Genomic DNA, 27,176 nt, shown 5'->3' on the forward strand with positions numbered 1-27,176 from the left:
AGGTGCCAGGAACCAGCATCGCCAGAGAGTCGCTTTGGGAAATTAACGGACACTCCATCAGCCCCGCTAAGCTGGCGCCTCTCCACCAGATGAAATCACCTGCCTCTGCCGCCTTCAGTTTTACGCTTGACCTCGCCGCATCTACATCACATGAAAATTCTTTGAAATTTTTGTCCAGTCTGTTTTGGACTTTCAAGAAGGTGAAGTAATGATAATCTTCTCAGATCATCATACCCTTAACTATCTCTTCCAAATCACTATTATTCTCTGCTGTTTATGCATAAATCCCCTTTTTTGGATGCTTGCATCTGAGCATAATTTGCTAGAAAAAAGTTAGGAGCCACTGCCATCTACAAGCAAACTTTGCTGTTTATAGCATAGCCATAAAAGTTCTTTTTTATAGTCTTTCCATTTCAACATAGGAAATTCATACTGCTTTTGTTTCCAGTTGACCATACACCTTCACTTAACATGACACTTATGGTTTGTAATTTAAAACACAGGCTCAGTATAGGAAGAGACCAGCTGATGGCACATTTGATACTTTTTAAATCTGCTGCAGATTTGCTAACATTTGTTTTTCTTCTTTATGTATTACACTTCTATCATATCTTATTTTCATCATGGAACATCCAAACAGCTGACGCAGGGATTCCAGCATGCTACAGGTTCATTATGTAATTAACTGGATACTCTGAACTCCTGCAGAAGTAATTTTAGTCATAGTTGTTGCATACATGCAGCACTTGGGAAGAACTTTGGGGAAGAGTGATAGGAGGGAACAGGGCAGGCATGATTAGCCATTTGGTTGATTCTGCGTCAGCTTTTTTTGTCCAGTTTTTAAAATCTGTCTTAAAAGAAAAAGGCTTTAGTCTTCTTGGGAAGTTGACTGTTCCCATTTTTTTAAAAAAATATTCTTGAGATGTGCCCTGTTTTAAATACTCCAAAAAGTCCAAAATACTATTTGGAGTATTTAAAAGTGATAATGTATCTGTTAATATTTTAAAACTCATGTTTTTTCTTGAGATTACTATACATTGCCTTTGATAAAAGTAGTTTTAAATCCTACTCCTTGTTCATAGGTTGAAGATTGCAATTACTGTTTGGGGTTCAGTAGAAAATGGTAGCATCTAGATCTATATCCATTTGTAATTATCATTATCGTTCTCCTTGGGTACGCAGAACATCATCAAGCATGAACGCTAGTAATAATGTTTAGAACAGCATTTTAAGGCAGCAGGTAATGCTGCCTCATGAATACATATGAGTTCATAAATATTTATTATTCTGATTTATATTCTCTCTTGAAACTTAGAGGGTTGAACAAAAGCTTTTCCTACTCTTTTCTTTTCCCTTCCTTTTCTCCTTTTATTTACTATACCAGAGTCCATTACAGATATTAAAATACTATGATCCCCCCTGAACCCCCATTCTAGGGAAGGAAGAGATTTAAGAAAGTAAATAACTAAACAAATGAATGCAGAAACTATATCATAAATAAACCAATGCAGAAAAATTTTAATAGGAGCAAATGGCCTCATAGTCTATCTGTATTAAGCAGAACTACATGCCTCAATGCAATTTCAGTCATGATTAGGCACAATTAGAATGTGGATTAGGACATGCATTCAAATGTCATTCAACTGAAAACTGTGCAGTGTAGAATGATAGTATTCTCACTTAGATGTGCATCTGAAAGCACATTCAATGTGCAAGAAAGTGTACTTATGCATATCGATCAGTTTAGATACATTGGGATCTTCTCTTTTGAATAAGATGAATTTTAGTTAAAACTGTTAAAATGATCTGATCAAGAGGTCAACTTTGACATAAGCAAAGGTGCTTGATGAAGATAAACTTGCCTGGTGATCATGTCAATATTAGGAATATATTATCGTCCCCCTGACCAAAGTGCGCAAGAGGATTCTGAGATGGAAAAAGAAATTAGAGAGGCCAACAAAAACAAAAATGTAGGGGTAATGGGTGATTTTAACTATCCCCATATAAACTGGAAAAATGCATGTTCAGGTCATAGTAAGGAGAGAGCATTCCTGGATATGCTAAATGACTGTGGCTTAGAGCAGATGGTTGTGGAACCAACCAGAGGAGAGGTGATCCTAGATCTAATTCTATGTGGGACCCAGGACCTGGTGCAGGAAGTCAGTGTTGTTGAGCCAATAGGGAACAGCGACCACAATGCTGTCAGATTCAGTATCTCAACATGTGAACAAGTGGCAACTACTAGTGTAGTTACATTCGCCTTCAGAAAGGGAAATTTCTCAAAGATGAGGGGGATAGTGCGCAGGAAGCTGAAAGGGAAAATCAAGAGAGTCAAAACTGTCCAGGATGCTTGGAGGTTCATTGAAAATGCTGGGGGGAAAAATTAGGACTAATAAAAGGAAACACTTCTTCATGCAACGTGTGATTGGTGTTTGGAATATGCTGCCACAGGAGGTGGTGATGGCCACTAACCTGGATAGCTTTAAAAGGGGCTTGGACAGATTTATGGAGGAGAAGTCGATTTATGGCTACCAATCTTGATCCTCCTTGATCTGAGATTGCAAATGCCTTAACAGACCAGGTGATCGGGAGCAACAGCTGCAGAAGGCCATTGCTTTCACATCCTACATGTGAGCTCCCAAAGTTACCTGGTGGGCCACTGCGAGTAGCAGAGAGCTGGATGGACTTTGGTCTGATCCAGCTGGCTTGTTCTTATGTTCTTATGTCTGTGTTGTGGTCAACTTCCTTACTCTTAATTTTGTATTGTAAATCTTCTGTCTCCAATATAGTGCTCTCACTGCACAGAAACATGGTTAATATCAGATGTAATCTGTAATTAAAACTATCAGATGTAATCTACAGTTAAAACTTTTTTTAAAATTCCCCATTTTAGAGCTGGAGAATTCATACCAAATCCTATGAATTCCATTTGTTCTGGCACTGTTTTTGTGATGAAAACTAATAAAGTAAGACTGTTGTCTACCACTACTTTCCCTTTTTTTCCTCTGATGAAATGCATCAAATAAATTTGAAGTATAAAAATCTACTAGGTTAAAAAAGAAAAATTAATAGCATAAGCTATTAGTAAGCTTTTTTAAAAAAGTAATTTGCAATATTTCACTTTCTGATTGACATGAAATTCAAAGAGTAGTTCACAGAGGTGTATGGGTAGGAAATAGTGTCCAGAGACAACTCCTCTCGGCGCCCCCCCCACACATGGCCCCACCCCTGTCTTGCCTGCATGGAGGTGGGGCTTGGGCACGGGCTTGGTACCACCCCCTTCTTTTAGCAGGCCCCATCCTGCCTTGGACTATCTTTTCCAGTTATGGTGAGCTTTTCAACAACATACCCATGAGCCTTTGTTAAATATGCTTTTGCTAAATATGTTGAAATGCTCACCATAACTAGAAAAAATAGTCCAAGGCAGGACTGGACCTGCTAAAAGGCAGAGCTCAGGATGGGGCCATGCCCCTGACCTCTATACATAGCAGGGGGTGGGCCCTGCCCCCCCTCAATCTCTGTGCAAGCATTCCAGGGCTTTTGAAAGCCAAAAGCTCTGGATTGCCTGCATGGAGGGGGTGGGCCCTGCCCCCTGGCCTGCACAGAGGTTGGTGGAATGTGGCCGTGCCCCCTTTCACCTCCATGCTTTCAAAAGTTCCAGATTTGTAGGTAGGAGGTGGAAGGTGTTTGGTGGCTGCACACCATTTAGTCAGTAATGTGGGGGGCGCCCAGTGCTTCCCCACATGTCCAAAAGGTGTGCACCCGGGGACATGGGTGACCCCATGTCCCCAGGCAGATACACCACTAGTTGTTCAGGTTGTAAACATTATAATCACAGGTTTCTTCACCAGGACTTATGTCCCACAGAAAGATGCTCTAAGAAAGCTCAAACATACCTCTATTTTTTCTTAGAAAATAGGTGAAATTGAGGACTTGCAGAAGGACCAAAGAAATAAAACTTTTTAAATTTTTCAAGGAACAAATCAGCCAGCCATATTTAACAATGCTAAAGCCATCTCTGTTGACTAATTTTACATGCTTCTATTCTGTAATTGCTTATCCTGATTGCAACCCATTTATATAAATTCGTTTCTCATTCTGATTATCCTATATTAGACACCATGAGGTAGGAACTGGAAAGTCTCTGATCTAGTCCATTACCTCATTGGATGGATAAGGCATACCAATACATCACCTTATTTACTTATTTAACATATTTATATCCCAACTCTCTATGGTGTGACACTATTGTTAATTACTTTCATTAAATTACTTGGTGGCCTCTACTGCATCTGCTCTTGCCTGGCTCAGTTGTTTAGAGTGATTAGATCTCTTAAGTTCATACCATGGGATTCCCAAAATATTAGTAATTTGACCATTAGCTGTGAGGCTTTTGGGAGCTTTTTTGCGATAAAGTTCTTGTCACTCCATCATAAACTCCTCACTAATGCTGATATAGTGGGGGAACTAGAGACCCCTTGATCCTCTATTAGATGAACTGGGATGGCTGTGTCAGACTAATGTTGAAAAGGTCCTGTCAGCTTTGAAGCCAACTACTTGTATTCTAGATCCATACCTGCCCAGGCTGGTTAAGGTTAGTTCTAGGGGGCGGGGGAGAAATTTTCTTGTAAGATATTATCAGTCTCTCCCTGAGTTTGGCAATCTTCCCAGGAATGTTTAAGGAGGCAGTGGTGAAGCCACTGTTAAAGGAATAATTGCTGAATCCTTTAAATCTAGCCAGTTACCATCAAGTTTCAAATCTGTCTGGGTAAAATAGCTGAATGAGTGGCAGCAGAGCACCTTCTGGCTTTCCTGGACAAAGCACTGTTCCAGTTATGGGATGGAGGCTATTCTGGTTTCCTTCACAAACAATTTCTGTAGATAGCTGAATCAAGGTGAGTCTGAACAGTTATTGTTGTTAGAGCTCTCCAGTGTTTGACATTGTCAGCCATAACCTTTTGACCCATTGCCTTGTCAACATGGGAGGATAGCCCTTCACTGACTGATCTCATTTCTGCCAGGCTGGAGACAGAGGATGATGCTTAGAGAGAAGAAGAGCTTGGATTTATATCTCACCTTTCTCTCCTCTAAGGAGTCTCAAGCAGCTTACAAACACCTTCCCTTCTTCTGTCCACAACAGACACCTTGTGAGATAGATGGAGCTGAGACAGTTCTGAGAGGACTGTGACTAGCCCAAGATCACCCATCAGAGTCATATGGCCTATAAGGACATGGGGTCACCCATGTCCCGAGGCGCACACCACTGAGCCCCTCCAAGACTCTGTGCAGGCCAAAAAGCCAGCCTGCAGGGAGGCGGAGGGTGGGGGGTGGGATTCAGTGGTAGGCAGCTGTGGTGACCGCCTGGGCTAATGCCCAACATTGAACCCAGCCTCTGTGTAGTCTGACTTTTGGCCTCTCTAGGCCCTGGCGGCCTGCATGGAGGTTTGGCAGCAGGTGACCCGCCCCCATAGCTCCACCCCAGGCGCCACCCCTGGCCTCTATGCAGGCTGGATTTTGGCCTCCCCAGGCCCTACTAGCCTACAGGCAGCCCCACACCAAGCCCCCTGCATGGCCCTGCCCCTAGCCCCAGCCTCCGTGCAGGCTGGCGGGGGAGGGGCTCAGCGCCCCAAGCCATGCCCCCAAGCATGAGAGGAGTGCCCAGAGAAGGGTTTGTCTCTGGGTGCCAATTCCCCCTGATACGCCTTTGGGTTTCATGTACATCTAGTCAGGAGTTTAAGGCTGGGTTTTCATCAAAATGCAGGCTGGATCCCTCCCAGAAAATCTGGCCGGGGGTTTGGAGCCTGAGGTAGAAAGGCTGAAATGGAACTGCTGCTTTCCCTTGCTTCAAGGTTTCTGGTCCTCCCCCTTCAGTATTTCCAGGGGTTCAATGGCTAGATTAAAAAAAAAACACACACACACAAAAATTGATGATAATGAGTCTGCTCAATAGTGATATGAGAAATATTGATATGAAATTTAAAAAACTTAAAAGAAAAAAGCCAGTAATCTTGTGATGAATATCAATATAGTGCTGTTTGTGTGATCCCACCTCTTCTTTCTTCTCTTCTTCCTTCCCCCCTTTCCCACCCTCCAAGCTCCCATTGCTTTCTGGGGGGGAGGGGGAGGAGCAGGGACTTGCCTGGCCATGGCATCCTCCTCCACTGGCAATGACTGATTGCACCTTTCCCACCTCCCTCTCCAGCACTGCAGTGGAGAGAGGAAGCAAGGCCCTGCTGTGGAAGAATGATGATATAAAATTTAAAGGGCTTTAAAAATTTGTCAATCTTGTGAATGATGGGGAGCAATGCAGAACTAAGGGCAGGTAAACTGCGCAGAAGGCAGTGGGTTCCAGTTTGGTGAGCAAGGCAGCAGCATCTTTTATTTTTATTTTATTTATTATTTAGTTTTCTATATAGCCCTATCCCCAGAGGGCTCTGGGTGGTGTACAACATAAAATTCCATCATAATTACAAGCAAACAAAAGGAGCAAAGACTAGATACCAATAAATAGTTTACACATCATATAGGCTCCGACAATTATAAAATGGGATCACTGAATCCCTTTAAAATTCCCTTAAAATTCCCTTGTAGTGAGGAGCTCCAAAACATTGCTCAAATCCCTTTGGTAAAACCGGCTACTTTACTGGTGGGGTGGCCTTCTGAAGTGGGTAAAGTGCCCCAACTCTGCTGAACCATTAAGGAGAGATGCGAGTGTCAGCTTAGTATTTAAACTGGTTAAGAAGACAAAACGCCCAGTCACAACCAGGAAAGAGCAAGCAGAAAGGGAGTTAGCCCTCCTTCTCGGCTGTTGTAAGCCAAACCCACAGAGATCCAAATACAAAAAGACTTATGTAAAACTGGTCACATCGTATTACTAGAATCTTACGGAATTCTTCAAGGGGATAAGATTCTTCTGAAAAAACGTACCGTTGTGTGAGTTTCCTCTTGTTGTAAACGCGGCTGTAAGAAACAGCGGCGGTGAAAGCTTTGAACTACAAGCAGTTTGGCAGTGCAAAGCCTGGAAACTGCAGGAAAACATGGAGAGTATAGGAACAAAAAAACCCCACCAAAAATTACAAAGCCCTGAAAGAATTATTAACCCCAAAATTGACAGAATTAATGAATAATGTGGTAGTTACAACTAAAGTCCCCGATTCCTGGAAACATGCAATAATAACCCTGATTCCTAAATGAGTTGACAGCAGAAAATTTTAGACCAATCTCACTGCTCAATCCAGACTATAAAATTTTCTCAACTATCTTGGCAAAAAGGCAGTAAGAAATAATTCATAATTACATTGGAGAAGATCAGACAGGTTTAATAAAAAATAAAAAAATCACAAATGATATAACAACTGTAATAGATAGATACAATAGAATTTCTGGACTGGAATCCAAATTAAAAACTAGCATTAGTTTTTATACCTGAGCCCTCCGGGGGAGGGCGGTATAAAAATGAAATAATAATAAATAAAAAATCAACCTTCATAGATGTGGAAAAGGCATTTGATAACATCAATTGGAACTTTATAAAGTATACACTAGGACAAATAGGCATGCAAGGATTTTTTTTTCAGCAATAAATAGTATATATCAATCACAGTCAGCATCTTTAAATATAAATGGGACCTAAACCAAACCCTTCTGTATATAAAAAGGAACTTGTCAAGGGTTTCCTCTCTCGCCCTTGATATTTAATTTAATATTAGAGGTCTTATTAAACAAATTGAGAAACGATGTCAGTTACAAAGGAATCAAAATTTTAAAAAACACTATAAAGTTTAAGCCCTATGCAGACGATTTGGTGCTAATTGTTGATGAACCTATTAAAATTTGACACCCACCTTAAAGATAATAGAAAAATTTGGAGATTAAGCAGGCTTCAAACTAAAAAAAAACACAATTGTTGACATTCAATCTAAGTCAAGCAGAAAACATAAAGATTACAGAGGAAACAGATTTGCAAGTAGAGAAAAAATAAAATATTTGGGGATCACTCTAGAGAATAATAACAAACAGACCTTTAATAACAATTATAAAACTATATGGTCGTAAATAAATAAAGACCTGAATAATTGGAAAAAATATTATGCTATCAATTTCCGGCAAAATTCAATGGATAAAAACGATGGTTCTACCAAGGATACTATTCTTATCCCAAAATTTACCTATAATAACTAGCAAAAGAATAATCTTGGAATGGAAGAAAGAGTTATTGAGATTTATTTGGAACAAAAAAGCCAGGATTAAATATACCTTATTAATAGAAATAAAAATGAGAGGGATTTGCATTCCCTGACTTACAATTTCACCACAATGTTGCAGCACTGCTATTGATATGGGATTGGATAAGGTTGGAAAATGAAGATCTCCTTAATTTGGAGGGTTATAATAACATTTCAGGTTGGCATGAGTATTTATGGTCTAACAGAAAAGGAAATTTTCCCAATTTTAAAAATCATTTGATTAGAAGGACCCTTCTAACAATATGGAAAAAATACAAGTTTAATTTCTATGATAAAATACCATTTTGGGTATGAGAGTAGAGACAGGGACACTCCTTCATATTTGGTGTTGTCCAAAAAGAATAACTTTCTGGCAAGGTATACATAACATTAAAGAGATCTTGAAAATATTATTTGAGATGTCTCCAGAATTGTATTTATTGAGTTTAGGATTAAAGAGAATACCGAATCTTAATGTGGAACTATTCTTATATATTTCAACGGCAAAACTGAGGATAGCAAAAACATGAAGAAATGAACACTCTCCTACATTAGAAGATTGGCTACTACAAATATCAGAATACCTTCAACTAGATAGACTCTCAACAAAAATTGAAGACTTACCCTGGAACAAATATATAAAGACATGGAACAAATATCTACAATTTCTGGAAAATAATTGTAAAAACAGAATGATTTAAAAATATGTATTACTCTAATTTTTGAGAATATTAGAAATAGTTATGAAAACAGAAGAACTAAAAAAGATTAAGAGAAACTTACCTTGGTTGAACTGTTATCTATTGTTTAAGATCCTGTAGTTACAATGGAGAAGCCTACTATCTATTTCTGTTTTTTTCCACTTTTCTCTTTTTTTCTTTCTCTCTATTTTTCTATCATCATATTTTTGGTAAAATATTTTAATAGGTGGAGGTTTCTATGTGGGTATAGCATAGGTTGTTAACAATTGTGTAGATTTAGATTAAGGATTATATATTGTTTATATGTATGTATATGATTTTATATTTTCAATATTTATAAAAATTACTTTTAAAAAGGCAGTGGGTTCCAGCCTAAAGTAAAACTTCATCTCTATGGTCAGTCTTCCTTGAGCAGCTTCAGAGATGGGATGTTCAGCATTGTTTGATTCACAGATTGTTGCCTAAGTGTGCACTTAAATACATCCTCCCTTTCCCATTCAGACATCTGAACCTTTTCAGTGGCAAAGTTGCTGAGGAAATTGATCTGGTATTGGGGGTTGGGGGAAGGAATAAAGAAATGTATTTTTGTAAAGTGAATGGTTATTCTTTCTTGCAAGTATGGCGCAAGTAAAATTGAAAGAATAAGTAATATTTTATGTCACACTATTGTGCTTTTATTTTTTAACAAGAAACCTGGACAAGAAGCAGCAATAGCTTGTTATTGGAATGGCAAATCTGGACCTTGGAGTTCATGGTGATTTAAAGCAATTAATAACTATTAGTCAGGACAAACAGTGAATCCCCAAGGACCTGCAGGGTGGGGTTATCTCATTTTCCTCTTCTGCACTTTCTTTTTCCTTTTTATGAAAGCCTATTTTCCTGATTTCTTCTTTCCTTGCCACCCAACAGCCAATCTCCCTTTGTCTTCAGCTTCCCCTCTCCCCCACTGCCTCTGCCTGGGAAAACTATGGCACAACTGTGTGGACCAGTCCAGTGTTTGGGGGGGGGAACTGGCACCGGAGGCAAAATGGCACCCTTCATGCCTCCCCACATGCCTCACTTACCTTTAAAAGCTAAACAGCAGCCTGTTCTAGTCCACGGAGCAGGCCACGGGGGCAATCTGAGGGGAGGGGTGGGGGGAGCGATTCTCTGCCCCCATGCCTGCACCCTGGGTGTTTGTCCCCCCTGCCCCATGGTAGCTCCGCCCATGGGCCAGGCCCACTTGCATTGTAGGGAACCTGCAAAGATTTGTGGGGGCCACTTCACTTCCCCTGGATCCCCCTCTCCACACTATTTCCTCCTCCTCCCCATCTGGCAACTCCCATATCTTCTCCCTTTCCCCTGCCTCATTCTCTCTGGAATGACACACATCCAGAGTGGAATGACTGTCCCTGGGAATAGAATCAGTACTCTGGGACTGGATTGATAGCCCTCAGAGTGGAAAGACAGACATCACCATCATGACTGGAAGGAAAAACAACAGCTGAAAAGGAGGTGGAACTGCTTTTGGGATAACTACAGAACTTCTAGAAATATTAAAATGTAAGGTATTTCATTTCACTCTAAAAGTTGTGATTGCAGTTGCAGAGCACTTGTTTTAATCCCAAGGATAGTAATTCCAATCTGGAAACTGTCATTCCAATCCCAGAATACTGTTTCTATTCCTAATGACTGTCATTCCTTTCTGAAGACCGCATTCCACTTGTAGAACACAACTCCCAGGGCCATCGTTCCACTCTGGGGCTGTTATTCCAGTCCTCAAACAAGTCTCTCTTGGACCCAAGGGCATCATTCAAAACCCATTCCAAGTTTTCATTTTGTGTGCTGTAATATATTTTAATGGGCCAATACAAGGCATTTAGCATTCCTTGCTCCTAATGGGCATGGTGTCCTCTCTCATTTTCAATAGGAAATCCTGTCATTTCTTTTAGTACATCCCTGCTCTTTGCAAACTTCCTAGGGGTTTTAATGTCAGAAAAATCATGCTGAACCAGATGCCCCTTTTGCCTGATTTCTGCAAAGTCTCTGTGATGCTTGTGAACTCTGACTTGGCCAGCCATGCCATTGGGCAGCGTTTCTGCAGTGCATCACTAATGGAGCATAAAACATATCTTGTTCTCCTTTATTATTATTATCGTATTGCAATGCACAATTCCACTAAATATGCTGCATGGCACCTTTCTCAACTCCCAGGGTCTTGTTACCATTCCCTGCAAGCTGATCCTGTACCAAGGACCCTCTGCGCAGAGTGGGCAATCTGTGTCAAATTCTTGAATAGACAAGTCAAGGGTAAAAAGCACGGGGGAGGGGGCTTGAATTACTACCGAGTAAGTTCTTTTTCCTAATTCAAACGACAAATCTCACCTTCTCCTTACATCTGTTTCTGTCTCTTTATTGCCGCTGGAGGGAGACAGAGACCGACTTTTGCTACTGCTAAAGGCGCAGAGATCCGGGTAGTAGGCGCTCCGGCTCCAGTCGAGAAATGAGGGCGCGAAAGAGCCCGCCGTAGCCTGGCGCGCACGCTTTTCCTTTCTTCAACTCTCCCTCAGCCACAAGCCTGCCTTAGGGCATCTCCCGCCCTCCTGAATGGGCTCTCAGTTCCTCCAGAAGGATTTCATCCATCCTTTGGGGCTCAAGAAAGGCGAGAAAAGCTTGCAGAGAGAAATGGTGTGTTACAGAAGTGATATCTAAGCCGCAGCTTCGGACCCTAGAAGGAGCGTCGCACCAAGGGAGCCAAATATCTCCATGCCGCCGTCTCCTTTCCCGCACTTGCAAGGCGTTTAATCTCGGGAGGAACTTGGGGCCGCTACTCTCGTGCCCATTTTCTACGCCTCCCAAGACGGAGAAGCAGCTGCTTGGATGCTCAGCCAGTCGCTGGCGGGGCCGGCGCTCTGGACCGAGGGAGAGATGCGGCAGGCAGCGCTTCCAGTTCAGCCCACGCTTCGCACGGGGCGACCTCGGGGGTTACCCGTGTGAGAAACTTTGAGTGGGAGAAGAGGTCCCGGAGCTGCCGGGGAAACCACTCCGCTGCCTCGGGGGTCTGAGTACCCGACTCGCGGGCCTTGACTCGCCGGCTGCTAGGCGCGGAGGTTTACACCTCGTGTGGCAAATAAGGGAGCCAGGAACCAGGTGCAAAAAGGACTTCTCCGCCTCGCCCTCCTTCTTTGCCCTGGGACTTGAATTTGTCCCTTTTCTAAGCCCTACGTCTGACGAGGGACCCCAGTGAGATCCTTACAAACGAGCCCAGCGGAGACTGGCTACCCGCAGAGCCTGGGTCGCTTTCCCTGGGTCCCTTTTCCTCCCTTATTGCCTTTCCCTGGAGAGAGAAAGTATGGGGCAAGGCGGAATAGCCGAAAGTATGCCTTGGCGTTGAAAGCCACGCAGACTCGCCAAGCATGGAATAAGCGATCGCCCCGCATCACACGGTAGCGGCAGGCGGGATCGAGACCTCGCCGAGCTGCCAAAGGGCGGAGAACAGCGCGAGGCTGCGGGACTTCGCGGTGTTTTCGGTGGAAGGAGCAGGAGGAAGAGAGAAACGGCGCCGAAGGAGGGAAACGCGTTTCTTGCGCGTTTGGAATGAATTGGGCTTGTTTTGAAATCGTGCCGGCGTCGCCTGCCCCACTCACCGACTGCTTTCCAAACCGAGAAGCGTTGGAACTTCTGTCTCAAGTATAGCTAGTAGCCCCCCGCCCCCCACAAACCTCTCTCGCCATCTGAAAACGTTCTCCTAAACCTAATCCAAGCCTCTCCCCATTAAATCCATTCCACTTGATGGTGCAGGCGGATTTGGAATTGGTAAACGATGCAAGTCCGATAAGACTGGAGTTTCCCTCTGGGATCTGAAGGAGGATCACTAGGTGGGTCCATAAGGAAGCTGGGCTGCAGGTAGGTGCGAAAAGGCGACGCCGGGGGGTTTCCTCCGCAAGAGCTGGGCTCAGCAGCATTTACACGGCATCTGGGAGAGCTCTCGAAGTGGATTAGTTAACGCTGTTTCGTAACCCGTAACCAACAGCATCCTTCTTCTCTGCTGTCAATAGCGTAGTAAAAGGGTAGATTTTGTTCACTCTTTCTGGTCGTACTAGTGGGCGAGATGGGATCGTAATAGGAAATGAATTGGTTAGTTAATCCGGATTGTTTACTCTAGAATGAAAGGGCATACTTGACCCGAATGCTTATGCGGAATGAGGACTTGTCATGCGGGGCGGGCGGGGGGCGCCGGCGATGAATTGTGAAAGGCGAGTTCTTGTCTGATAATTCAGTAGACTGACTTTCTGATCCGGTCCTTTCTTTTATTGGAAGGGGGAAAATCTTTTAATGTCAGAGTTCGGGTGGAGAGCGAGAAGCAGAAGGCAGTTCTAGAGGAAGGACGATCTCTGCATCTGGATGCACACCCCGAATCAGACAGTGCAGATTACTTAGCATTTTAGCATCTTTAATTGTATTCCATGCAATCCAAAGAGTAAAAAAGAATCAGTGTTTCACATCTTTCCAACTAGGTTGTATCCTAGCTAATCCTTGTGATTTGGAAACTGGAATTGGTAGTTCTGGATTAGTTAACCCAACAGAAAAGGTTGTTGTATGTTCTTGAAAAAGGTAGTCATTCTAGCTTATAGCTCCCTTTGTCCAAAAGAGATTTAAGAAAAGCCAGCAGTGTTTAAAGAACTGCTCTTTAATCTGTGTACAGATAATTCCTGCTTAGTTTGTAAGGAGATCAAACATATAATATTTAAAACTAGCAAATGGGAATGGGGACAGCTGCTTTCCTGGACTGCTGTGGAAATGATCTTGGTATAGTGTGACTAGAATAGTCTAGGAGAAGAGCCTTGTCGGAAGTTCTGTTTTAAGCAGGAAATGGGGTCCAGAATTAAGGGGTGTTCCCTTGAAATCAAATAAGCTGCATTCTCTTCAAATAATAATAAGATAGCCTTCATCCGTGCTGGATTTGTATTAACTAGGGCAGTGGTGTTTCAGCATGGATCAATGAGATGTGTCAGATCTCTTCTTTGAAACCTCCACACTGTCTGTTATTATTTTAATCCCCCCTCTTCCCCCACCAGCAAATCTTCAAGAGATGCAGGGCCATCTGCGAGAGACTATTGATTTCTCTGTTTAACTGCTTTCATAAAGAGCAAGGCTGGTAACTTGAGGCTTTTATATCCTCGGATTTTTATTCTGTTTGGAGACTAGTCACTTTATTGGATGACCCAAGAAAGAGGTTAAAGAAAGGAGGAATTGTTTTATGAATCTTTGTGGGAAGGGGGCGAAGGTTTTATAAAGCCTGAGGTTTATAATGTCACTTCTTTCTTTATAAATTCACTCCAAGTTAGTGCTTATAAAACAAAAGATGGGGCGGGTGGGGTAGCCCATCTGTCCTATTCCTCCCATCTCATGTATTAGGTGAATATTAGGTCATTTTGCTTGGCTTACTATTCACCCCCACCTTCACCCAACTCAAACATCTTTGCATAGATTTGAAATACATGGGGGGGGGGGCAGGGGGAGGTACAGCCATGTATCTATCTAGCAAAATCAAAAGTCACAGCTGTTTTCAGTATCACAGATTCAGAGTTGTCATGTTGATCTCTTTTGCCCTTATTGCTCATACATTCCTACACCTTAAAACTATTTGGAGCCCTTTTAAGTTACAGGAGTTGGTTTTTTGTCAACTATAATTCATTATGGTTAAAACAAGGAGACTTGTTAGTTCCAAGAAAGTATTTCTAATTAAATAATCGTTTTCTGCCTTCAGTGGAACTCTATATATATCTATATAGTTATCTCTCTGTATATACATGGTACAAACTACTTAATTTTTAAAAAGTCTACTTGTACATTTCCTTTAAATTATATGGGTTCTCAGTTTTATTATTTGGCTTTTGGTATAAACAAAATATCATCATCATTGAGGCTAGTTCGTCAGTTAATACACACTCAAGCAAAATATTATATCTGGTCCACTGACTTCAGTGAAATTTATTTCTATGTATGTGTATTTTGAGCTGAGAATACCTGTCTTTGTCTCAGTGTCAGAGAAGATTAATATTCCTATGGAATAACATAGTCAGCTTAGGCCCACCGGAAAAAGAAATCTTTATTTTCAATATGAGGCCAGCATTTTTGTATTTCAATAAGTATGCATACAACCATTTATGTAGTCAATTTGCAACCAGCAATATGGCAATATTAGCTAAATAATGTAAACCTTTCTTATAGAATCACCATATGTTTATCAATGTGTTAATGTGTAGAGTTAATATTTTTTACATTAGTGCTGTTATTTCAGGATAAAGTTCAGAGTATATTTAATTTTAATTCATTGTCACAACATACTCATCTCTGCATATACCATGCTTACCAGGAATCATAATATAATGGTTGTTGTCTAGCTAAGAGATTATTGGGACACATGTTCTCCTCCTTCAGTCTCAATAAAATGCACAGAAACCTGGTGACAGCATTTTAATTGAGCCTGCAGAGAAGGACTTTCTGGTAGGTTGTCCATATGGAGCTTTAATCCAAGTTTGAATGGATCTTTTCTGCATGCCTTTTCCAGAGAACACAATATTATAGCATTACATCAAGGTACACAGAATGCAGCAGGTAGTGCTGATGAAAGGGAGTTGAGAATTTAAACTACTGGATGTATTATTTATTTATTTATTTATTTATTTATTTATTTATGGCTATATCTTATCCTTTCCCAAAGGTCTTAGGCTCAGGACAACAAAAACAATACATTCAACATAAATAAATAATCCTAAAACCAGTACGTAACTGTATTAGAGAGCCAGTTTTAAAAAGGCTATGTAGTATAAGAAAATTCACAGAATATTTACGTTCAATGAGATTGCCTGCATCATTGTTTTCAGTGAACAGCATTATTCCCAATAGGTAACAAACTCTGCAGTTCTTTATAAGGCATTTTCATGTGTCCATATTTGATTGAATAGACCAGTGACCTTAGTCACTGTAAGTCACATTCCAAGGACTGAGTCAAATCAGTGGCTTAGCTCAGCACTGACAACCTTGTCTGGAAGCAGATTTTGAGGAATTTGTGGAATTGCTGGAATTGATGTAATAAACATTGTTCTAGGGATGAGTACCAATCTGTTGAAAGTCACTTTTGAGGGGAAAAGTTACCTCTAAATGCAAAATTGCTTATCTACAGATGAATCAAAATGCTTAACATTTATTAATCCTAGATATTCTTAAAGTGTAACAATCAACTAGAGATCATATTGCAACATACTCTGACTTATATCGTTCAAGTAGTTATCATAGTTCAAATTGTACAGATACTATATCTCTTTTACTTGGAAGTCAAGAAGTCATGTTTTTATCTGTCAGTTGTCAGAAATACAACCATTGTGCTGAAAAACTGTTTTGATTTAAAGGACTCTGAATTAATTTAATGTGTGTACATTTTAACTTTGGAATAATTTACAAGAAATGTTTCATGGTTATTCAGGGAAATGTAACTCAATCAAAGATTTTGTGGCTATATGAAGGGATGTACAAAATTCTTAAAACTTGTATCATCTGTAGTTCCAAGATAGATTTAAATATCATTTAAAATATTCGTATGTATAACAATGACATTAAGATACTATACAATTGCTATCTGGATTTTGCAATCTGGATTTTTTCTAAATAAATAACAAATATTGCAATTGTTTCCTAATTTTATTTTGTATACAAAAGTAGTAGAATCACAGATTGAGAAGCCTATACAATAGTGGCTATTTTGTACACAGAAACCTGCAGAATTATGAAGGCAGTAAATAAAATATAAAGTCTGCATTCCATTGCACACTCCATTGAACTTAGTGTGACTTGAGCAAACATCCATAGGATAAAGCTGCCCACTAGGACATAAACAAACAACTTCAAGTTAAAGCACGATGGCCATCAAAGGGAATATCAATATTTGTCATGTTGCTTAAACCCTGTATTCAACATGTTTTCTTTGTTACGCTTTCCAGTGGACATCTGGTACGTAAATGTATTTTCAAAGAACTGTATATAAGCTGCACCACTGTTATCTGAAAATGTGGTGATTGATAACATCAATAATACTGTAATGTCTACCTATCATTTTAAGACTGGGTCAATCCACAGTCAGTTTCTTCCCACTGCAAATAGAACATACAGTGGTTGCTACATAATAACTTTTGAAAGATTGTGTGCCATAGGTTCCCTATCGAAGGGCAACACAAGATAATCATGTCAGCCTTTAGTACTCATCTAGGGCTATATAAAAGCTTTTAACTCACATAATAATACAATTCAATCAGTTGTTACTATTTCCTTTATATATATTTCAAATCATACTTCATAATATTGTTTTAAGTAGTTTTATTTGGTTATGACCTCTTATAATTGGCCCTTATAAAATGAATTTCTTGCCACTAATTATTGTATAATTTTTCTTTTGAACATTCCATTTACAACAGTGAAAACAGTGAACTATGATAAATTATATATGGAAAATGGATCATTTGAGAATAAGCTGTATTCACAAACAATTGAAAGGACCAGATCGAATTGAATGTGAGTTAGAAAAGGACAGGAAAATATAATAGCAAAAACATGACACCAAGCAGAAAGTGTAAAATAGCAACATTTTAGTATTGAATGGTAAATCTTTTACCAAGAAGCATCTATTTTTGTTCATCAAAGACTTTTGGCTGTAGGGCAAAATCCTTGGCCCTTTTTAGGCATCTGTTAGTATTGTTTTTAACAAATACTAAGTAGTAAACAAATGGTATAAACGCTGTCACAATGAACAATGTATCCCATTAGTTAAGTTAGTGCTGCTAGTGGGACAATATAGGATATAGGATAAATAATGCCCAACATTGAGCCTACTAATATTTCTTAGTGCTTACTGATTGGAAGCATTTTGTTGTCTCAGTAGTGGTACTCCTGTGCACCCTGACGAGTCAATACATTATTCACCATGGCTGTGTTTTCATTTCTATAGCATTTAGGATTATGCTAAGTATGCTTTAATGTAGAATTCTTCAGGGGTTTCTTTTAAAACAATGTACACTTTTAAATTAGGGATGGTGTGAATCACACTGTAAACAGGTTTGACAGGTGAACATATCATGATTAACAGGCACTATCACTCATGGTGTTCTGTTTGGATACCCTTGCCTTGCTGTCATTTATTTCTAGAAGCTACCAGACAACTTTGTGTATGCTCAGCTGCTTTAGTGTTTCAGTTTCATTTCCTTGCAAGCAGCTTTTGCATCTGCTCAGTCGCTGAAATCTGTTCTCCTCTACCATCATGGCTAATTGTGTCAGATGATGGAGTGATGCGTGTGTGGAGGGCATCTAGTGTTAATAAGACTTTGTTAAAATGTGTATATGTGAAATAACTTTGATGATAACATGGACCATCAAATAGAAAGATTTTTTTTAAAAGATGTATTTTAATTAGACTTAGGTGGGTAGCTGAGTTGGTCTGCCATAGAAGAGCATCTTAAAGAACAACAAAATTTCCAGGGTGTAAACATAAGAATAAGCTCTGTTCATCAGTTGTTATTTATAATCACTAGTGGACGGATTCATTTACTTACTGTTTATTTAAACAATTGGCTGCTGAGTGGCAAGTAGTATGTGTGGGGAATTAGAACTACCACCAGACTTCATAAGGATGCATATGCACAAAATCCTGCTGATTGCTCTGTTTAAATACTCAAAAAGTAACCTGATGAACAGGCTCAAACTGCTCATGAACAGTCTGTCAAATTGGGTCCCTGCTTTTAAGTGGCAAGCAGAATGTGACCTAAACTGGCAGGTGTGCAAGCATCACTATTCTTAATTTGAGCAAAGTCTCACCAAAGCTCTGACCTGGCACTATTTTCAATGGTCATCAAATGTGAAGGAGGCTCTGTTTATGAACATAAAAGGTGGTATTCTTCTGATTATAGCCTGTTATGTCACATAGGGAAAGCGGGGAAAGTGATTTTGCACTTTTTTTTAAAAAAAATGAGGGCTTGTGGTAATTTCTGTTCTGGAGTGGAGAAGCACTTACACTCTGGCACTTTCAAGCCCCTTCCACACACTATTTCACACACTTTGTAGCTGGATTTTACTGTGTGAAATACTAAAATCCACTTGCAAACAATTGTGAAAATGGATTAAAATGCATTATTATTTTGCATGTGCGGAAGGGGCCTCAGACATGCTGAATAAGGCACTTTTCATCTGCTTTCAGTACATTTTAGTTTGCAAGTGGATTTTGCCATTTCACACAGTAAAATCCAGCTACAGAGTGTATTGAAAATGGATTGAAACTGTGGCATGCCTGTTTCATTGTGAATGATGGAATTTGTTGCACATCTCAGAATGTGAAGTGTAGCTCTGAGAAATTTAGATGAATTCACTGTAGGAGCTCAAAACAAGTTGCAGGAAGTCCAAGAAAGGTCCTTTTTGTGAGTTATGCCAGGGTTTTAGGTTGGAACAAGTGCAGCTGGAACTAAGTACCCTCCTTTAGGTTGAAAACTCCCTAGAGAATATTATGAACTGATTTATCTCCCAAAGTCAGCCACATAGTTACTGAGGGCTAACCTCAAGCTGAAAACCTGAAGGATGTCTCTGATATTTGTAGGTGTTTACTTATTCCATGTTAAAGCCATTCAGTTTCCAGGTCCTACTTTTTTGATGTTTCCCAAAAGCTATTATTTTGGTTTTCTGATAGTTTATTCATGAGTGTTCTCTGTCACAGTCCTGGATCAACCTTTTAAGACTCTTCTCATTCCTGCTGAAGTACTAGACATGATGACTGCATCATCTGCATAGAGAAGAACTGATATAGGCAATCTACTAGTTTGGGTGGGTAGTGGTCAGCCTCATTCAGGGCACTTGCAGTATTGATTATATAAAAGATTAATACCAGGGAATCCAAAAGGAATCCTTGTCTGACTCTTTTGAAAGTCTTTATTATATCTGTAAGGTGCCCTTGTTAGTTGTTCATGATTCTGAGGTTTGGTCATGTAGGGTTTGAATAACATACAAGAGCTTTCAGTCAATGGCTGATAATTCTAGTTTTTCCCATAGTCAAGATTGGGAGATAGAATCAAACGCCACCTCCACATTGATGAAGGCAATAATAATAATAATAAATTGAAGGCAATAATAAACAAACACCTTTGTTACAATATTTTCCAATAAGACGTTGACAATAAGACAGTGGTCCACTGTTGATCTACCTTTGCAAAACCCTGCTTATTCATCTGCAATTATGCGCTCCTGATCCAATCAATTTGGGAGTTTATTGACAGGCTCGTTGCCCTATATAGTACACTAGGTCATCCGTACTGGTGATGTTACATCTGCTTTTGAGCCTTTTGGGGACAAAAGTGGAGAGAGTGGGTGGAAAGAAGGAAGAGCTGACCTATAACATTTTATACAAAAGTCACAGTTGCTGTGGAGGTCTGACTCTGGGAAGAAATACATTTTTCCTGATGACAAAATATTACTGGTGAGCTAGGAAAAAGCAATATCCCCATAGCAGAAGCACTGTGATGAGGAGAGCAATCTCATCTCTCACGACAAATAAGTAAAAACTATGTATGTATTGGGCAGGTTTTTTTTAAGGTCCAGAAAACCTTGAAAATTACATATTTTTTTCTATGCTCAAATATAAGTTTTAAAAGAAAGCAGAAATAATGGAATCTCTGCATTAATTTGCATTGTTCCATTCAGGGATAAAAAGGTTTTATTAACATTAGAAAACATGTAAATGTAACTTCAAATATTACCCACCCATCACCAAGGATTTCTTCAGAGTTATTATAGGCAGGGCGATATATAATCAGTGTTGCATACAAACTGAAATTCTGCAAGGCATCCCAAATTTTGCACCACCAACAAACAATTCCTACAGCTTTTGAAAAGTTGGCATTTTTTCTTCAATTGGTTTATTTTGCATAATGTATTTCATTTCTCATGGGAAGGAGTAAGGAATATATTGTCTTACAAACCCTGTCCTCTACTTGAAGCTCTAGCCTCCTGAGTTCCTGTTTGGTTAAAATACGTCATTGGACATTGCTCACACACTTTCAAGTCACATTTTTCTACTAGCTACTAGAAGGCCTAGTGAGTTCCTTAAATAGCATATAGTTCTGCAGAGAAGTGAAACAATACTGGAGTGAAATACATATGACAATTGAGAGAATATTAAAAATGAAATTTAAAAAGACAGCCTTAACTTACTTATTGAGCCCCACATTAGAGGGGATATGTAAAATGAAATCACACTTACATTTATTTTTATATATGACCTCGGCGGCCAGGATTATATTTGCAAAAGTATGGAAGACAGATCAACTGCCACGATTGGAGGACTGGGAAACGAAAGTGTCATATTTTGCAAATATGGACAGACTATGTAACCAACTAAAAGGATATCCAGCAGAAGAATACAAAATCAAATGGCAACCTTGGTTCCAATATTTAACAATGCATAAAATGGATGTTAAACCAATTGAATATTAATATGTACTTAATTACCAGTAACAATAACTGTAACGAGTCAGCTAAATAAGGATAAGTCTTTCTGTTTTTCATTTTCCTCTTTTATAAGTTAGTTTAATGATCATAACTTTAAAATCATGTATGCAACTAATCATAAAACAGCTTTGTTACAATAACATGCTGATAAGGAAGTGCAGGAGGGAGAAAAGTTCTGTAGGAGAAGTCGGGGAGAGTGGTGGTGAGGGGATAGTTTTAAGTAAGAGACAAGATTGTTAGGATTATTTCTTCAGTATTTTGAAGCAGCATAGAAAAAGATGATGGCAATAATATGAATGGCCTAACCAACTAGAAAGCTGATATAGACAGGTAACTTAAGAGGTATAAAACAAAAATTGATAACTAATTTCAGCTTATTGGTAGCTCATTTTTGATAAATGTAACTATATAACTGGAGAGTGTTAGAGATAAGCTAACCATGAATAACTGAATTACTGTTTTGGGAATGGTCAGTGTATCCTATATTATCCTATATCCTATATTATGCTACTATCTATTTTATAATGAACTATTTGAATTCTTCTTTTTCTTTTTCATTGCTTTCCGAACTGCCTCTTCCTTTTTTAAACATTTTGATGAAGGTTTATTTTGTATCGTGTATATACTATGGTGGATATTATTATTTAAGTCTGTCTGTCTGTCTGTCTGTCTGTCTATACCAGTATATAGTATATTTAGTACTGTGACCTGTGTTCAGATTCTGTGATCAGGATCTGTCTACTCTCTATTCAGTTTTTTGAAAAAATAACAACTGTGATGTGAGACATTGTTCTAATAATAAATTGGAAGTGAATTGTGAAAAAGTGGGAGGAACAGCCTAGGAGGAAATGGAAAAACTTGCTCTCCATGTAAGTGCTTTGGCAAACCAAGCAATCACTTAGTGTCCAGGACTGTGCAGGGGACAACATTGAAAGAGTTGGAGGATCTCAGGTACCTTCAGAGGCCAGGGTGCAGAACAGGGAGGAAACCAAACCAGTTCTCCTTTGTGCATGTCTACCATGCATACACAGAAGTAAGTTCCACTATGTTCAATAGGCTTTACTATCAGGTGAGCATGCTTAGAATTGCAGCCCTTAGAACGAGCCAGTTATTGTTTCATTATATGTATGTAAGTATAGTGAAAAGGGAGCCCAAAAGTCAAAGTTTGCCCAAGTGCCAAAACTCCTTGGGCCAGCCCTATCTACATTTTTCTGTGTCTGGGTGAAATCATACCAATATTAATGCATAATTGCATAATTTATTAAAAATACAAATGAAATTGTAAACTTCCAACTATTTAACAGAACACTTGAAAGGTGCTGAAAAATCTCTCTGAAAAGGGAATTCTGAGGTAGATTTTGATGAGCATTACACAATTACATACTTTTAAGCATGTGATAATTCTTTTATTGATATTAATGGGGCTTTATTGTGTTTAACTTTGATCATAAGGTACTTAGGTTTACCTTTTAGAGAAAAGCATTTTAGAAAACATCATTTTATCTTCATATGTCAACACAGTTTAGTTTTCTATTGTTACAGCTAAGTCAATACTCTCTATTCAGTTTTTTGAAAAAATAACAACTGTGATGTGAGACATTGTTCTAATAATAAATTGGAAGTGAATTGTGAAAAAGTGGGAGGAAAAGCCTAGGAGGAAATGGAAAAACTTGCTCTCCATGTAAGTGCTTTTATATTTGAGTTTCAAGTGCTCTGTGCTTAATGTTCTATCATGACATTTCTAAACAGGTTAGTGAGAGGCAGATCTGCACTGTGCTTTTAATAACATGATGCAATAGCTGTTCATGCTTAACTCTATCTATTTGTCCTCACAGATACTCTTCCTTAAAGGAACTCAGGGCAGAATACATGATTTCTTCCTACCCTATTTGAAACCTTAGCTAGCCTAACCTCGTGTGTTAGAGAATGACTGATCTATGGTTACCCAGTAAAATTCATAACTGGGATGGTTTGAATTAGGGTGCCCCCAGTTGTCATCCAACACAGTAACTACTGTACAACACTGACTCTCATTTTTACTATTATCTCTGTAAAGTCAAGGGTCCAAATCCCTTTTAGTCCCTAAGGGGACTCTGTATTTGAAAGTTTTGCAGTAATAATCCACTAGTGACCCTGCTCTACAACAGAAGGCATTACTGAACCTGTAGAACACCCTAACAGCTCAATACAAAGGGCTTGAGCGGCCTGGGTACTGCTGCCATGTTACATGTTGAAGGCTTCCAGGTGGCTCATTGAGGTACAAGACTCTGGAAACCCCCAGCCACCTTGAAAGGCCCATAGCTGAAAACAGCAGAAAGCTACCCTTTTGGTTGGAGTAACTGCAAGGGCCACAGGCCAGCATTTCCAGTTCAAAAGGCTGGATGGAAGCTGACTAAGGTCAGCCCAATCCTTGGAATGACCCCTGGAATGCCCCAGCCACACCAGCATCCTCCTGGAAACCAAAGCAACTCTGAGGACCATCCTCTCTTCTGGGTTAGGTGCTGTCAAGGTCTGCAGTGCTCACTTACCAGTTTGCTCATCCCACTGGCGCATTTGGCAAATGCACCGGTGGAAGCCATAAACCACCCCACACTTTGGATTGGGCTAAGCAAGTACTATTTGTTATATTTTTAAAAATTATCTCCTCTAATCATGGCAGGTTATTTGTACTTACTCTAACTATAAGATAATTTGTGTTTAAATGTGTAAAGCCATTCAAACATTATGACTTTTAGCTGTTTTCTTACATTGCATCTTCTTCAGCAATGAAAGAATGATTTTTTTTCAAATCAAAACTTTTTCAGTCTTGAGAATCATTGAATTTGTGCAAGGCTCCTCCTTCCTAACACATTAAGAGGGCAACAGGTAAAGGAACAAGGAGGCTGAAGAGAAGTACTTGCTTAGCTTGCTGAAGATCTGAACTCTTGCAAAAAGAACTGATGTATTAAAGAAAAACAAACTTTATGCAACATTGTAAAAATAATCAATTTCCCATTTTTGTGATATCTTTTGGCACAGGTTCAGGCAGGTAACCATTTTGGTCAGGAGAAGAAGAAAAGTTTGAGTCCAGGGGTACCTTTAAGTCCAACAAAGTTTTATTCCTAGTGTAAGCTTTTGTGTTCATGCACACTTCTTCAGGTGTTAATATTTTTTGCTAAAAAGTAAAAAACATAGAAAGTTAGGTTACAATTTTACTATTGCTTTTAGCTTCAGAAAGTTGAAAAGGTTTTGTTTCTTAGTACAAATGGTGTGTTTGCTGAAATGTAATTTGCTGGATTCTTGAACTAGCAGGACATCAATGTGGAAATAATTAAATGCTAAATGCTTAATGAGTATTAAATAATGCAGTTTTCTATTTTTCTGATTAATGAAGAAACATATAAAACATTAATTATGGTTGTAGGAATTAAAACACAACCACTTTGTAAATAATAGCTTGATTAACTTCCTTCTCAATAAATGATACAAAGCAAAAGTATTCTCAATTAATATATTTTCTCATTTTACAAATATATGTTAGAAACGTTATAGAAGGCAATGTATTATACTTCATACTGTAAGGAAGTATAATTTTCTTCTATGTTTAGCCATATCTTTCATAGTTAAATGACATCCTTATAATGGCTATGATCCATGAGATCCATGAAAGTCATGATTAGAACATTTAAGCCTGTTACGGCCTACAGCAACTACTGAAGTTCCTTTGTTGTAGGACAGGCTTTAGAGAGGCTATAGAGCCATCACTAACCTTTCAAATTCAATTCCAAATAAACTGGGAGCCTGTGAGAATTTATGGGAGGAGTCAATTTTTCAAAATTGTTTCTCTTTCAAAAGGATCTGATCAAGCTCTCCCTTTAACTAACACTCAGTTGCTTTCAGTATTCTGTATTTTCTTCAACCTGTTTATTTCTCATGAGGGTAGTTCATTTTCTTTTGGTTAATTGATAAAATCATTTTCACATGCATACATTCAAAGTTGCTTAAGTATGTAAAAAGCTTGATTGTGGGTGCTTATGGCTGACTTGGTTTGCTTCTTTTGGTGATTTGTAAAAGGGACAGTCACTTTAGATATAGATGAAGAGTTTGGATTTATGTCCCTCCCCTGCCCCCTGCCTCCCCCCCTCCCCCCAAAAATACTTACTTTAGTTCAGCCTGGAAAAGCAGCCTGTTCCCTTCAGACTGAAAATGGCCTGGTGGGAACTATACTTCCCATGGGACCTTGGGGCTCACAAGGCCATTTTCAGGCCGTTTTTAGCCTTGAACAGGCTGAAGGGAACAGGCTGCTTCTCCAGCCTGCACTATTTCAATAAGGTAAGTGTGGGGGCGGATGTGTGTGTGCCACGGAGGGAGAGTGGGATGCCACGGGGGCAATTTTCTGCCCCTGCAGGCATACATTCGGTGCAGCGTGTACCCCTGGCCCCCTGGTAGCTCCACCTCTGGATAACTGTACAATACTGGCTTTCTGGAACGGTCTTTGGGTTACTGTTTGACTATGTTATGAGGATTACATATATTTGGGCATGTGGAAAGCATAGCTCTGGCTGTCAGCTTCCAAATGATTTGCTTTTTAAAAAAGTGATACTGACGTTGGTATACCATTTTACTATTGTGAATTGAGACTGTTTTTACTTCTACCATTAGATAATATTTCTACTATCATGATGTAATAGTGCTTAGTGACTCACTGTGAGAAAAACAGTTTGTAATTAAGCAGGTTAAAAAGGAGATTCATGATTGGAACAGAATCCCTGTATGAACTGGTAAATACAGAAGGTAAAAGATTTCAGTAGTGCAACACCCTCTGAATCAGTAGATGTGGGTGGTGAATTATTTCAAAAGTGCACTGTGCCAAGTGTGAATCTTGTATTATAATTCAACATGCTTTGATTGTGTGTTCCTGCATTGCAGGGGGTTGGACTTGATGGCCTTTGGGGTCTCTTCCAACTTTATGGCCGTTTCCGCACGGTGGCGGAAACGGCTGGGTCGGCGCATTGCACGCCGACCCGAAGACGCTGGGACCATCCCGCGCGGGCCGGTCAGGGAAGAAGCGAGGATACGGCGCGGCGCCACACTTGGCGGAGTGCCGGCGCCGACCACGGCCGACCAGCGTGTCCCTGGGCCTCCGGCGCGATTGCGAGGCCTGGCGACCGCGCCCTATTCTTGCAGCGCCTGCTCCAGTGGGGCGCAGAGCCAGAAGCGTCCCAGGCCTCGGCGGCGCACGGAGGCCCAGGGGACAATGTAAGAAAATGCCGAGAGGGAGAGGCGGCGATGAAGCCACTGCGTTAAGCTGTCGGCAGCGGCTTCCGCGGCGTATTCCCTAAAAGAGCGGCTTGCAGCACTCTGGGAATCACGGCTGGCTTCAGACGGCAACTAAGGGGCGATGCAAGGGCGGCGCGGCGGCGCTGCAGCTGCGCCCCCTGTGCGAATGGCGGCCTGGAGACGCCGTTTTTACCGTCTCCAGGCCGTCATTTTCTGCCCGTGCGGAAACGGCCTATGATTCTAAGTAGCACTGGAACATCAACAGTTTACTTTTGCAGAACGGTCACAGTATGAAACCAACCTCTCAGCTTCTTTCAACATTCAGCCTCTTTGTGAGGCCAGAAAAATTCCTTCTTCAGATTGATCAAATTATGATCAATTCTTTTTTGAGTATTTTTTAAATTTTCTGTTTTAGTTTATTTATGAAGTATTTTTCTGCATGTGCTGCAGAGTCCTTTGCTATCATTAG

At 40.0% G+C, this 27,176-nt stretch overlaps 1 protein-coding gene across 3 annotated transcripts in view; it reads left to right on the top strand.

Annotated features, from left to right (window-relative positions):
• TAFA2 (TAFA chemokine like family member 2) overlaps positions 1–27,176 on the top strand; it is a 212,760-nt gene that overhangs the window by 9,264 nt on the left and 176,320 nt on the right. For 2 of the 3 annotated variants that reach the window (XR_007244883.1, XM_048501577.1), the window contains exon 1: positions 11,414–12,811. The exons of the other annotated variant lie outside the window; for it this stretch is intronic. The gene's annotated coding sequence lies outside the window, so the exon portion shown is untranslated. Of the gene's footprint in view, positions 1–11,413; positions 12,812–27,176 lie in introns of those variants that run through there. 3 annotated transcript variants of the gene reach the window in all.

The sequence above is a fragment of the Sphaerodactylus townsendi genome, linkage group LG06 (genome assembly GCF_021028975.2).
Source record: "Sphaerodactylus townsendi isolate TG3544 linkage group LG06, MPM_Stown_v2.3, whole genome shotgun sequence".
Classification (NCBI taxonomy): Eukaryota; Metazoa; Chordata; class Lepidosauria; order Squamata; family Sphaerodactylidae; genus Sphaerodactylus; species Sphaerodactylus townsendi.